The following is a 13,925-nucleotide window of genomic DNA, read 5'->3' as shown; positions in this document are numbered from 1 at the left end:
TTTAGTGTGCAGCCTCAGATATGATCTTGGTTGGCCCGAGAAGGAGTTATGCTGCAGTGACTTCCACGTAGATAGTGTGATAAAGTTTTCCTAGATATATTATATTCTAATCTCCAAATCACTTTCACTTCAAATTAATACACCATAATGGCCAGCAAATGTTCGTATGTGTTCGTCCCCACATATCACATATGACATCTTGGCAATGATAGAAACTGAAACTTTCTGCATGCAAAGAACGGGGGGGGGGGGCATAGCTGCGAATTCCATATCTGCAGATTGGGTCTGGGACCTCTGTGCTTATCACTTCTGGAGGGGAGTCTGAGCTCAGCAAAGGCCAGAGACATCTGTCCCAAGCCTCTGCCGGGTTCAGACTGAGTTTTAGAGCTCAAAACATGTGGCTTCCGGTTTCACAGAGAAACTGGAAGTGAAGTTTTTCATGCCTTAAGGCAGGGGCGTCGAGCATAAGACCTGGGGCTGGATATGGCCTGCGGAAGCTTTTAAGAACAGCCCCACTGGATCAGGCCATAGGCCCATCTAGTCCAGCTTCCTGTATCTCACAGCGGCCCACCAAATGCCCCAGGGAGCACACCAGATAACAAGAGACCTCATCCTGGTGCCCTCCCTTGCATCTGGCATTCCGACATAACCCATTTCTAAAATCAGGAGGTTGCGCATACACATCATGGCTTGTACCCCGTAATGAATTTTTCCTCCAGAAACTTGTCCAATCCCCTTTTAAAGGCATCCAGGCCAGTCGCCATCACCACATCCTGTGGCAAGGAGTTCCACAGACCAACCACACGCTGAGTAAGGAAATATTTTCTTTTGTCTGTTCTAACTCTCCCAACACTCAATTTTAGTGGATGTCCCCTGGTTCTGGTTCCCTGGTTCTGGTGTTAATCTGGCCCTTAGGCTCTCAGCTGCTGAGCAATGCCAAGGTATTACTGCTGAAAGGGCAGCCCACATAAAAATTTGGCTCTGTCATATCTTGAAATACGATCAAGATTTGCATATTTTCTCTTCTGTCATTTGCAGCTAATGAGTTTCTAAGTGAGAAAAAAGCTCTTATTTTTGGTTGTGACCTTTTTAATGACATCACTTCCTATCTAATGACATCACCTCTGGCCCTCAGCAGGCATCATGAATGCTTTTCAGCCCACTGTATGAAATGAGTTTGACACTCCTGCAGGCATTAGGAGGCCTGGGCTAGCCCTTCTAAAATTTGGAAGGCAACATGACAACTGAGCTTCAGAGCAATTTTGGAAATGTTTATAAGGAAGGGTAAACAAATCTGGCAATTGATAAGAGTTCCTATTTATGTTCTAATCTAGGGCATCTTGTAAGCATTTTTTTTAGTTACCGTTCTTAATTGCATTTGCTATTGGTTTGGTGTGCTGTTTTATTCACTGTACAGTAATAATATTATTGTATATTGTTTTTCAACAAAAAGGTATTAAAATGGTTTACCTAGCAAATGTGATAAGATGGTTCCTGCCCCCAAAGAACTCGTAAACTAATTTGTAAAAACCTAATCAGTGTGTGCGCATACACAGAGAAAGCATTACTGGGCAGGCAGTACTTTTAAAAGTGTGTCTTTGCCAAATTAACAGTAATTATACCTGTGGGCAGGGTCTTACATTTTTCCAGTATTTCATGGTATCTAAGGCTACATTAAATTCTTTGCAAATAAAAAATACATGGCAGCCCATTCTTGTATACTGCGACAAAGATAATAAAGTAGTGTTAGGCTACAGGTGTTGTAACTGTTGAAAGGGTAAAGAAAGGTACTCTGAGAGGGGGGTCGCCAGACTTTTTGGCCAGAGAGGCACATTAAATATCTAGCACAATCTCAAGGACCAGAAAAAAATTTAAATATAAAATTTAAATAAATTAGAGATGGAACTTAGATGAATGAATAAATGAATGGGCTCAAATTTGCAGGATTTCTTCAGGCACGAAAACATACCACAGAAATTAAGCACACACTCAAATGTACCCCTATTCCCCCACCTCCCAGCTTACTTAAATATACAGACGTAAATACCTCAAAACCAGCACATCACAGGAAACACTCAAAGCATGTTCTGAGGGCCAGGAGGCCTCCCCAGCCCTGAGAAAGCCTTCTGAGGCCTTCAGAGGGCAAAAACGTTACTTCTGGTTTTTTTGGGAAAACCAGGAAGTGATGTTTTTAGGCCTTTATAAGGTGTTCTGAGGGTTGGGGAGGCTGCACACAGCTCCGGTCGTGTTCAGTTGAGTGGGCCAGAGGCTCTCAAGGGTCTAGAGGATGGCCGCGGGCCAGGTAGAAGCTTGCCACCGGCTGCATCTGGCCCCGAGGCCTGGGTTGAAGATCCCTGCTCTAAGAGATTATCTTAAACAGCATAACGGATGGAGGAAGATTCTGCATGGAAGGGCAGTGACTTGCTTTTTATCTTTTCCATACATGCTCTCCATAGTTTAGTTCCAAATGAAGGAGTGCCATGCCTGAGAGTGACACTGTGTGGTTAGACAGGACACTTGCAGATGTCTACTTCATTTATTTTTGTATGTATTTTGATTTTAATATGCATTTTGAATTATAGCCACAGATAAAGCCATCAAGTATAAAAAATACACATTCTAACTATCTCAGTTGTGATGTAGAAGATCATAACATGCAACTGTGGCACCGCTATTCTTCCAAGTCAACACTGAATTTTTGATTTTTGTCAAGTATCCTGATCGCCCAATTAAAGGGTAATCGGAGTTTGTTTAGTCTGGCCTGGAGCAGAAGAGTCTCCTCCCAGTTGGGGAGTGGAGGAGGGCTGGAACTGGCGGCTACAGAGGCCTTTTAAAGGGCACAATGCCCAGCCCTCTTCCTCCTTTACATGTGGGCGCTGTGTAGACACCCACCCGCCTGCCCTGAAAGCAGTCTGAGTTTTGCTGGTCACCATTTGGGGCTGGGTAGGAATTTTTTGCTGCCTGCCAAGATTGGCCAAGGGTCAGGCAGTTTTTTCGCCTACCCCAAACTGTCCGGGGCCAGGGGTTTCTTCCCTTCCAGCTGCCATTGGTGACTTTAAGAGGGCAGGTGGTGCGGGTTAGGAGGGGTGAAAAGGACTTCGGACATGCACCTTCAGGCGGCACAGGCAGGGCAGAACCCAGTTACAGTCCTCAGGGGCTCGGCGACACGAGGACGTAGATGGGGCCCTGGCCGGGACCACGGGGTCCGCCTCAGAGGCTCAGCAGCTCGAGGTGGCATAACCCACAGTCCGGCTGCCTTCCCCTTAAGGGACAGACCTGGATGAGCTGCGCTGCCTAACAGCAGGGAGCGGCTTGGAGTCGGGTGCATACCCGCCTGGGGGCAGATGTGTTCCAGTACCACCCAGTGGTCCCACCTCCGCACCACAGGGGGGCTTCGTGGCCTCGGATGCTGCAGGTCTCAGTCTCCTCTTCTGTTGTAACTGCTAATAAAGTGGCCCTTTCTCCCATATCTGTTGTCTCGAGTGTTCATTGGATGGTGCAAAAACAAACTGTATGTTGCTTTCTTGCATTTGGTTTGGAAAGCACACTAAACTCGGCTAACTTGGTCAATGTTGCCATTGCCTCATCCGTTTTGTTTTATACGTATACCATGATTGCCTTTCGTAATTCACAGCTGTATTCACTGAATTTCATTTTATTGATTTCAGTCTATGCTTCCTATTTATCTAAATCAAAATGAACAAGTTCAAGATGATTTGGCAGTCTAATCCTATCTTCAGATGTGTTTGCCATCGATCCTAGTTAGTTTATTCATAATTCTGAGATTTCTTTTTAAGCAATCTTCTGTATTTTGTTTTATAAATGTTGTTCTACATTGTTTTAAATTTTTGTTCTCTGGTGGTCAACAAAAGTGCCCTTAACGAATGATTTAAAGAAACTGAAGCATTAGTAGCTTTAAAGGGAGTTCCGTATTGCTTGTGTATTTCAGTTCCTGATATTTACAGTTAATTAAAGTTAAATGACTGTGGCAGTGTGCATAATTACATTTTCTTTCTTCGTTTCATGACCCTGTCTTAGGATCCTTATTCTGTTCAGTGCCTGCATTTCCTTGCAGCACTTTCCCTGTCCATTAATTATTAAAAGAATAGCACTGCATAAAATATTGATCTGCTGCCTGACATTCATTTCAGAAATATATGCAGAGCAAAAAGGTAATATGAGGAGCCTTTTCAGGAGCTTGCTTTTTCACTTTCCTAATGCATGAAAAGATATTTTTTAAAAAATGTTAATTTTATTTCACTAGCTATTAATTATGCATTTCATAATTATGCATTAATTATGCATTTCATAATGCATTAGGGGTTTAGAACCATGTTTCAGGAAGAAGCTGGTTTTTGTTGAGATCTGACATTTTGGCCAGGCAAAAAATGTAAAAGACACTTTAAAATGAGGGCTGTCTAGAGGTATTTGATGCACTACAAAGTAGGACACGTGCAGCCTGAATCATTTGACAACTGTTGGAAAGAATGGATGGAGGATAAGGCAAGACTGCTTATAGATATGGTGGTGATGTCTGGTGGCAGAAAATGTTTTTTAGGAGTGATCCAGCATATTATAAAGACAAACGTACCTACCGTCAGTTTGTCTCAATGTTGAAAATAGTTTTTACACAACTTGTACTCATGATTCACCAGCAGTGCTTGTTTTCATGGCACAGTCCTTGAGAAAGTAACATATTCCAATTTTTTTCAGTGGTTTCCAAAGATAAAAGATGTTGGTAAAAGATTATACAGCAATGCTGTTTCTATGGGCATAGCTGTAGCACCAGCCTTGTAATGGTGTGAGCTCCTCGTTTGGGCCAGAACATCAAAGAGATATCAAAGATTTCCTTATATCAACACACGCAGCATGAAGTAACATCATGCTGTCCTTATGTCTGTAGAACTATGAGCTCACAAGTGGAGTCTGGCAATTGGAACCTGGTAATAAAGCACTTTGCACAAACAGCCCAGAGGGAACAAAAAGAAATGAAGGTCATTTTCAGCAGGCCCTAGAAACATGTTAGAGCAGGTATATGAGGAGGCGTCATAAAATTGTGATATTTTATGTGCATTTCTGTGTAGGTTTTGTCTATTTTTTTTTTTTAAACATGGGAGCCAGCTTGGAATTCAGCCTGTGGTCCAGAGCTGAAATTCCATTGCCAAAGGCTTAGTGGGCTGAAAATACAAATTTGGGTTCAAAGCAGCCAAGACTAGTCAAACTGGCTGATCAAGTTTCAGGCAGCTGGCACTCCTCCAGGCTGAGATCAGGTAACAAATAATGTCATTACAGCTGAGGATATAGTTGCTTCCTTCCCAAGCAGAAGGAAGTCAGCCCTTCTTTTGTTCCAGCAACCCAAGAACCTCACTCAGGGCACAGTCCTAACCCCTTATGTCAGTACTTTCCGGCACTGGCATAGCTGTGCCAATGGGGCATGTGCTGCATCCTGCAGTTGGGTGTCACTCATGGAGTCCTCCTCAAAGTAAGGGAATGTTTGTTCCCTTACCTAAGAGCTGCATTGCCCTTATGTCAGTACTGGAAAGCACTGACATATAAAGGGTTAGGATTGCGCCCTCAGTCAACTCTAGGAGAAGAGATCCTCACAGGATGCAAGTGTAAAGAGCTGGCAGCCCCATCATCAAAGGCACAAACAGTTAAGGAACAGTATTTAGTCAAAACTGTAAGGATTTTTTAAAATTTTAGTCTGTCCTTTCTGTGCATTATAAGCTCATTCAAAAAACTCCTGGTTAGCACTGAGTTAAATCATGCATATGTGAGATTCATGGTTGGCAACCTTCAGTCTTGAAAGACTATGGTATAAGCCTACAGCACCCAGTATTCCCAGGCGGTCTCCCATCCAAGTACTAACCAGGCCTGGCCCTGCTTAGCTTCCAAGATCTGATAAGATCAGGCATGTGCAGGATAACAGCTGCTGCTGCTATCCCTTGGGGGCTGGGGTTAAGAATAGGCCCTCAGTTTGGCTGTACTTGTCAAAAGAAGCAACTAAACAGCCACGTTAGCCTGGGAAGGCAGCTCATCTGAGAGAAGGAAAACTCTGATCCCAAACCTCCACTGCCTTGTGGCTACATCCAGTTATGGAAAAGGCTTCAGGAGTCAACCTCCAGGCAAAATCCGGAGCCGGAGTCCCTGAGGCAGTTCATGGCTGAACACAGTCACATTCTGGCAACTCCTGCGACGCCGCTGGAACCAACCGTATTGGCTTCTGCCTTTCCATTGGACCATTCCAGCGACGTGGAGAGGGGGGATTTGCTGCATAGGTAACAGTCCTCCATATCTACTTTACCGAGGCTTCGCGCATTGGAGAGGACACTCTGTTCCAGAACCACTATTCAGAGCGTGATTCCATAGTCTTCCGAGACTGCAGGATGCCAACAAGAGATTCATCTCAGCACCATTTTCTGGTCATTTCTGTGTTTGATAGACAGGTATTCTTGTCTTGCTCCAATGTTCTTTCTGTTTTGAATTAACCCTTTTTTGTCAAATTCAATCCTCCTGATTCCTTTTCTTTTTCAATTGGTTCTGTTATCTTTCTCTTCCTTTTTATCAGCATTTTATTAAACTCAGCATATTCTGCCTTTTTAAGGGAAAAAATCAGTGAATTGTCACATCTTGCTCTGCGGATGCTACTGTGAGAGTGATTTTGATAGAGACTCCTGAGGTTCAGTATTGTTCCAGAAGGGGGGTTCTGCTCAGGGAGTCCCTCTGGCTAGCCTGATCTCCTGGGCTGGTGGCAGCATATTCAAACTACCAAGACTTTTCCCTGGTAAGCTGCATGTCCAAATAAGGGGAAAAGAGGGGTACAGAAAGGGAGTGAACATGCTATACTAGGCCCTGGATCAACTTGCAGTCACTGGAATCTCCTCTCTAGACCATGACAGAAGAGCATTCCACAGTCAGGGCACCATTACAAAGAAGGTCTCATTTTTGTTTACTGCTTGTCTGCCCTCGGTAGATGGGGTACCTTGAGGAGACCCTCCTGAGGTGATGTCCAAGAGTGGGAACTTGGTCCTTGAGATGGATGGGTTAATATTGTGTTGATGGCATCCTTATCTCCTCCAACAAGCGACTTCTTAAATGCTGTTACAAACATGCTGTGGATTTGTGTGGTGATGCTGATTTCAGAATGGATCTTAAGCACTTCTCCAAAGAAGTCTCCTAGGTTGCCTGTGTAGACCTTCTACGTAGTTGCAGAGTTATGGTGGCTCATGCAGCGAAACCATTCAGGAAACACTGTGGTCTCTTCCTGTCTGGTTATGTGGAAGGTGTGTGTGTAAAATTGGATGACATTGTGGTATGTTTGGCAAGTGACATCTTGAGTAGTGGAGTGAAACTAGAGTTTCCAGGACTCTGTTATCAATAGTAGTACATTGATTTTTTGTTTCTGCTGCCGTGAGTACATAGGATTGTGATTACGTTTTTATCAGCCTTAACTCTGCCCACCAAGACAATAGGATCAGCCTCTGTATATTTTCTGTTCTGCAGGTTTAGGTATCTGTCAGAATTAGTTTGCTTCAATATAAGTTTCTTCAAGTAAGACACTTCTTGTGGCCCATCTTACTAATAATCCTTCTTTGACCGTAATTTTGGAGCAAGATACTTCCCATTGATCCTCTTGAGTAATGCATTGGCTCTAATACAGGATTTTATCTAAATGCCAACTTCCCTTTATAAAGAAGTACATTTAATATGATGAGATAAACAGATTCCTTACCTTGATAGTAGCAATCATGTAGGAAATTATGGGGGAAATGGATTTATGACCAAATTGGGGAATGGAAATTTAATCAGAGGTTTTCTTCCTAGCTGCTAGAAAGTCATCAGTTTCCTTCAACGCAGATCAGATGATGTACAAAATGTACTTTTTCTCTGTGAGCAATTTTGAAATACCTTTTAGTATGCAAAGATAGCGTGATTACATACACATATGCAAGCATAAGAGCATAAAAAAAGAGAGATTTCGTGACATCAATTCACTTTTTCTGGCTATCTGTTCCCAACAGTTGCATGGTAGTTATTCCCTGTAGAATATGAAAACATAGAGCTCTTAAAATGTCACTCTAAATTAAAGCAAAGATGTTTGAAATGGCTAACTTATTTATGTTCTTGATGTAAATTTCAGCAATGGGCTCAACCTCATTTTAGCTGTGCATTTCTTTTTCTGCCAAGAAGCTAGCTGGTAGAACTTGTTTAGCAGCAATCAGAGAAAAGGTTAGATCTATAGAATATAAAAAAAGAGAAAATATTCATTCCAATCTGTCTTTTAATTCAGAAAAAAACATTTAGAGAATATATTTAACAAGATTATATTTACCATGCATGGTTATAGCTTTCTTTTTGAACAATACATGCCACTTGCAAATAGCTAACACCTGCACTACTTCAGTATTTCCTATTCCCTGAGCAATCTGTGCCAAGAGAATTGTAAGTGTTCTTGGTTTTATTTTTTTCCACAAAGCACCACAAATATCTTGTTAATTATCTTTCTCTCATTTTAATAATAATATTAAAATTAAACATTTAAACATAACCAACTACAATTGTGGCAAAAGGAGAAACATGAGAACATGTGGAAAAGGAGTTTTAACGTAAACGGGCGCAGTACTAAGGCACACTGGCCCATAAGGCACGTTTGCACCTCTTTGAGAGTCAGCTGGGCCAGAGCAGGGACATGCACCGGCCTGCAGAGACTCAATCCAGCCTCCACGCCAACCTCAAAGGGGAGGCTTGTATCAGCTGAGCTCTGCCAGCGCAAGTGTCTTTTGAGAGCAGGAAGGAGGCAGGAAAGAGGCATTCCGGGGTGGGTGGAGAGCAGTCCTGGGGGCAGGCAAGCAGCTGGTCTGGGACATGGCAGATATGCCGGATCTTAGCCCCCATTCCTGAGCAGCTTGGAGTGACTGCAGGCAGCTTCGCCCTCCTTGGATTTGTGCCACCTCCAGAGGTGGTACAGATCTGAGGAGACCCATTGGGGCTGCGGTGGCTTACACGGGGATAAGGGGAAGAGTTTACCTTACCTCCAACTGAGCCACTTTTCGCCCCTATCTTGTGCTGAATACAGTGCAGGCCCCTGTAAAACAAGGACACTCAAAATCTATGTTTATTTATACCTTTATTTTGGAACGTACCTTAGATTTCTCATGGTCAAAGTAAATGTGTCTTATTGCACCACATAACCTAAATAGGGGGTAAGAACATAAAAACAGTCTTGCTGGATCAGACCATAGGCCCATCTAGTCCAGCTTCTTGTATCTCCCAGTGGCCCACCAGATGCCTCAGGGAGCACACAAGACAACAAGAGACCTGCATCCTGGTGCCCTCCCTTGCATCTAAGGATGCATCTGAGGTGGAGGGAGTAGTTTTATTTATAAATAAAGAATGGGGATTTCAAAATGTGGTGAAATCAAGGAGGGTAAGGGTGCTTCCGACAATGCCCCTTCTTGAGTTTTGATCCATATTCTCTCCCCAATGCTATTTTTAGGAAGGGGGGAAAAAAAACTTCCATTTCCTTTCACTGGGAATTCTATCTTAACTAAACATTAACGTGGGGTGGGAGGATAAGGATCTCCTTGTCGAGAGAAGGCAGTTTAACTGAAGGTTTTTGGGGCTTGTTTTTTGGGTCTTACCTTGATGGTTTTCTCAACCTTGGAAGACAGGACTTCAGGCTTTATTTAAAAGGACCATACAAACAATGGAGTCCCTTCATTCATATGTCCCCTGCACATAAAAGCAGAAGCCCTGCATTTCTGGTTTTGCCAAAACTGCACAAGGAGCATGGTAGAAAGGGGAATGATTGATCTTCCGCTTGAGTGATCAGGAGATGAATAATTGCGACTTGTGTCTCTGGTGGCTGGAAGGAGGCAGCAACAGCAGACTTGAGGTGAAGGTCACTTTGAATCTGCCACCCCCTTGCTTTCTGCCTCTGATGCAAGCCTCATCAGTTTGCCTCATGACTGGGATGGCCCTGCATCTGATCTCCTGGTGGATGACCAAAAAGGACACTTTTTGACCTGTTGACTTGATCTATGATGAAAAGTCAGAGTTAGTCTGCAGAGTAGGGGGAATAACTGCTCACTTTCTTTTTTGCATCTTTAGGTTGGTCCTTTTGGTTGACCTTTGGGGGGGGGGGCAGTGCAAGGGAGAAAGCATGGTGGTTTATTGACATAGTGTATTTTTCTTACTTGTTTGGTTTGTTGTAGTTGTAAACCTTCTTGAGTGTCGTCAAGACAGAAATGTGGTATACTAGTTAAAATTGATTTGATTGATTGGGGCTGGCAAATACAAGTGAACTTGGAACTCTGGGGATCCCCCCAAGTCTCCACTTTTGCATACTATGTCCTGTTCTCAACCCTTATCAATCATGGAGGATATTGCCCATCAGTAGAAGAGAGTTCATAGTCCAGTCAATTAGGTGGAGAAGCTTGTAATAACCTTGTGTGCCCTTATCATGACCCTACAGAAGCCTATAAGAGAGATTATAAAGTTTTCAGAAATATTCAAATGTGTCTTTCCTAAGCAATAATTGTATTCCACCCCTTTTACTTATTTGGAACATTGTTTTATCTGAGTGTAGTCCCATTGACGTAAATAAAATGACTCACTGAATAGCTCCATTCAAACTAGGTATGTGGACCCCTTGAATAGATGCATTTTGAAATTGCATTCATTCTTCTCACTAAGGAGGGGCTGGATTTCTCCCCAGATAAGCAATTAACTTTTCTTTTTAACCATTCTTTCACTTTAGTTGACACATAGCTGTCAATGTATGGAAATCATATTTTAATATATTATAGTAAGCTACTGAGCATAGTGTAGGAGCAAACATAATCTGTTAATGAATCATTAGGCAACAAGCCCTTTTGTGAAGACAGATTTAGTACAAAGACTGAGATGCTTGTTCTGATTTTGTAGAAATGAAGTATTCTGTTTTTGAGATCATTAGTCACTTACTAGTAATATATCTCTTACTGGCTAACTATAAAGTTGTAATATGTGCATTAACTAAAATATCAGTCATATGCTCTGTTGATCCATTTGCAGAAATGTGCTGAGTAGCAGCTGTAGATGAAAATGATGGTTAAGTAAAAATGCCAGTGAATTTGCAGAAAGAAACTTCAAGCTTTTTTTCCTCTACTTATTGTCTCCGCAGAAAAGTGTTTCACTTTAATGTTCACAAAAGTCACCTTTTTTTGAGTCCTTTAAGTGTGTCATGTTGTTACTAAGTGTTTTTTTAAACATGTCTTAACATATGCACATGGGGGAGGGAATCTGTTTTCTATGCTGAGAACCTAGTGCAGTGTCCAATGGCTTAGCTTATTGGTTTGGTGGGGAAAGGAGAAGTAGGCAAGGGTGAAGATGCAACAAACAAATGTTTATTGTGGACATACTTTTATTTTTAAAACATTTCCTTAGATTATAAATTCAATATTTCTTGGTTATTCATATAGCTACATCTGAAACTTATATGATTCCTGTGTTTAAAGAGAAGAGAAAAAGAAGGAAGAAGAAATTCTTAAAAGGGGTGTGTGATGGTGCAAACAGTGAGGGGGTAAAGAAAGAGGAGAAAAGAATGTAGGGGAAGGGTTATCTGGGAGGGGGGCGGAGGCTGAGGCTGAAGGAAAGAGGAATACAACTAGGGGAGAAAAGGGAAGGAAATGCCAGTGGTTCCATGATTCTGGCTACAGCAAAATGCCTTGGCTATTTCATTTCTCTGTAGCCTGAACCAAAGGATACAAGGAGGGAGTGAGCTCCTTGGCAAGCTGTGAAATCTTTGCACTTAGTTGCTAGTCTCTTCCACCAAATCACTCTTAACCAGCTGAGCAGGGGTCCACTATGGGCAGCCCAGTTTTTTCAGAAGCTGGTGTGATGATTACAGGAATCTACCTGATTAAGAAACCTGAAACTGGGTTCAAGCTTCCACTAAAATGATTTCAAAGTGTACTAAAAATGCTACGTGTGTCCTCAATTTGATTGCAAGATAGAAGGGTTTGTGACTCAATGGTGAGGCGGCACCTAAGGTCCAGATTTACACTATCTTATCTTTCGGTCTGTGTGCATTATGTTGCCATGGGTCACGGAGCTCAAATTCCAAGAGCAAGCAATATCCTGGGTTAGAAGTGAAGCAGAAAAGAAAAGGAAACAAACCTAGAGCTACGCTCTAGCCATAGCTGTTGAAGGAGGTAAGAAGGACAAGGAAACTGGAGCTACTTTCCTGGAGCAGTGGGCACATTGCAAGGGAGTGCACAAAAGATGGCTGTCCAGCCCACACTGGCATAGTGACTTTAGGTTATTGAGAAGGGAAGCAGGAAAGAAAATTGGAAAGGAATAGGGTTATTACCTGGGTGCCAACTTGGCATAGTTCTTCAGATGCGACTGAAATGGAGGTTGCTTAATGTAGTACTGGTGGATAAACAAAGAAAACTAATGGCAAGGTTGAAAAAGGACAAACATAAAACAAAGACATATTGGGTCCTGTAACCACGATATTTATACTTTTTCCTCATAGAGTCCTGTGGGATCTTTTGTGAGGTGAGCTCATCAAGAGGCCTTCTTCTGTGACCTGATAGCTCTTGTTTTCTTCTTTCCAGTCCTAAATAGGTCCTACTATTGTCTTGCACCTTACCAAGAGTACAACAGAGAACTCAGTGACAAGCACTAGGGGCTGGCTGCTTTGTTATCTTGCACTTCCTGATTGAGTTTGGCATGGAACTGGTGAAAGCGTAGCTAGGGCGGAAGACCTTCTTTTGGTGTAAATTTTGTTCAAGTCAGGAAGCTCCCATGATGTGTTGTTTCTTCATAGGTAAAATGTGTTAAGGAAGCAAGATACATCCTCCCATGGAATTTTCCAGGAATCAGGCAATGCTTCCTCTTAATCTACTTTAATAGACTTGGGCAGGGAGGGGATTGCTCTGACAATTTAAAGTGTGGTCTTTCTCTAGGCCTGTTGATCAAGACCTCTTGCTGTCATTCCCACTTTAAATTACCACATTTGCCTGGTCTTGCTCTCCTGGCAGTTGACCAGCACTGAATACACATGTGTATAAATTTTAAAATGCTTGTCAGGCAACAGTTGTCAATAATTTAGATTTAGATACTTTAGATCCCGATTGTGGCTGAAGTTTTTGCTTTACTTTATGTGTCTGGAAGGCTGTAATGTCTCTGTCTGTTTATTTGTATTTATTGTAGCATGGTGCTTTTATACATTGTAATGACCTATGGTTATACAATAAATTTCTAAATTTCAAATTTCAGATACTTTAGAGCCATTTCAAACCATTTTCCCTACAGTCCTTATCCCTTATCTCAATAAAAGCACATGTTGCTCATTGTAGCTTGAATTAGACTAAACACTGCTGTCCTTTCCCACTGCTCCAATTCCAAGCTTGTAGTAGTTTTTGCAAGAGCACTTCCACTTCTGGACTTCTCCTATGAAATGGGAAAAAACAATTAACAATGTTCACTATGAATGGCATTCATTCTGTAAGAAGAGCCCTTTGCCATTTTTGACTGACAGTCAATGAAGCACAAACTGGGTAGTCATTCTTTGCGGACTATAGTTTGATGTCTCAGGAAGGAAATTCTGGATTGGTCAAGGAACAGTTTGCTGGAGGCTTGGTTCATGTCTGTGAATTCAGTAAATAAACCCAACAACTTGATAGAAAATAGATGAGTAATTTAAATATTTTTTTGAATTTTTGTAAGATGAAATAAACTACTTTCCCATCACTCAGTAAAGATGTTCACTAAATATTTGCTTAGTATTTGTTCATTTGCAAGTATATGAGTGGCAATAGATGACCATTTACACTGTGTCCCCTTATTGTACGTATTAGTGTGGTATGTAACCACTTGGAAACCTGGCTTTCTGTTGAATGTGGCCATGTAGCAAGGGCAGTATTAACACAGCCTTA

General features: G+C 42.1%; 1 protein-coding gene across 1 annotated transcript in view; it reads left to right on the top strand.

The window, feature by feature from the left end:
* The window catches only part of DTWD2 (DTW domain containing 2), a 49,823-nt gene that overhangs the window by 26,735 nt on the left and 9,163 nt on the right, over positions 1 to 13,925 (top strand). The window lies entirely within an intron of this gene.

The sequence above is a fragment of the Tiliqua scincoides genome, chromosome 2 (assembly GCF_035046505.1).
Source record: "Tiliqua scincoides isolate rTilSci1 chromosome 2, rTilSci1.hap2, whole genome shotgun sequence".
In the NCBI taxonomy this organism is placed as follows: domain Eukaryota; kingdom Metazoa; phylum Chordata; class Lepidosauria; order Squamata; family Scincidae; genus Tiliqua; species Tiliqua scincoides.
This window is presented reverse-complemented; position numbering and strand designations above follow the sequence as displayed.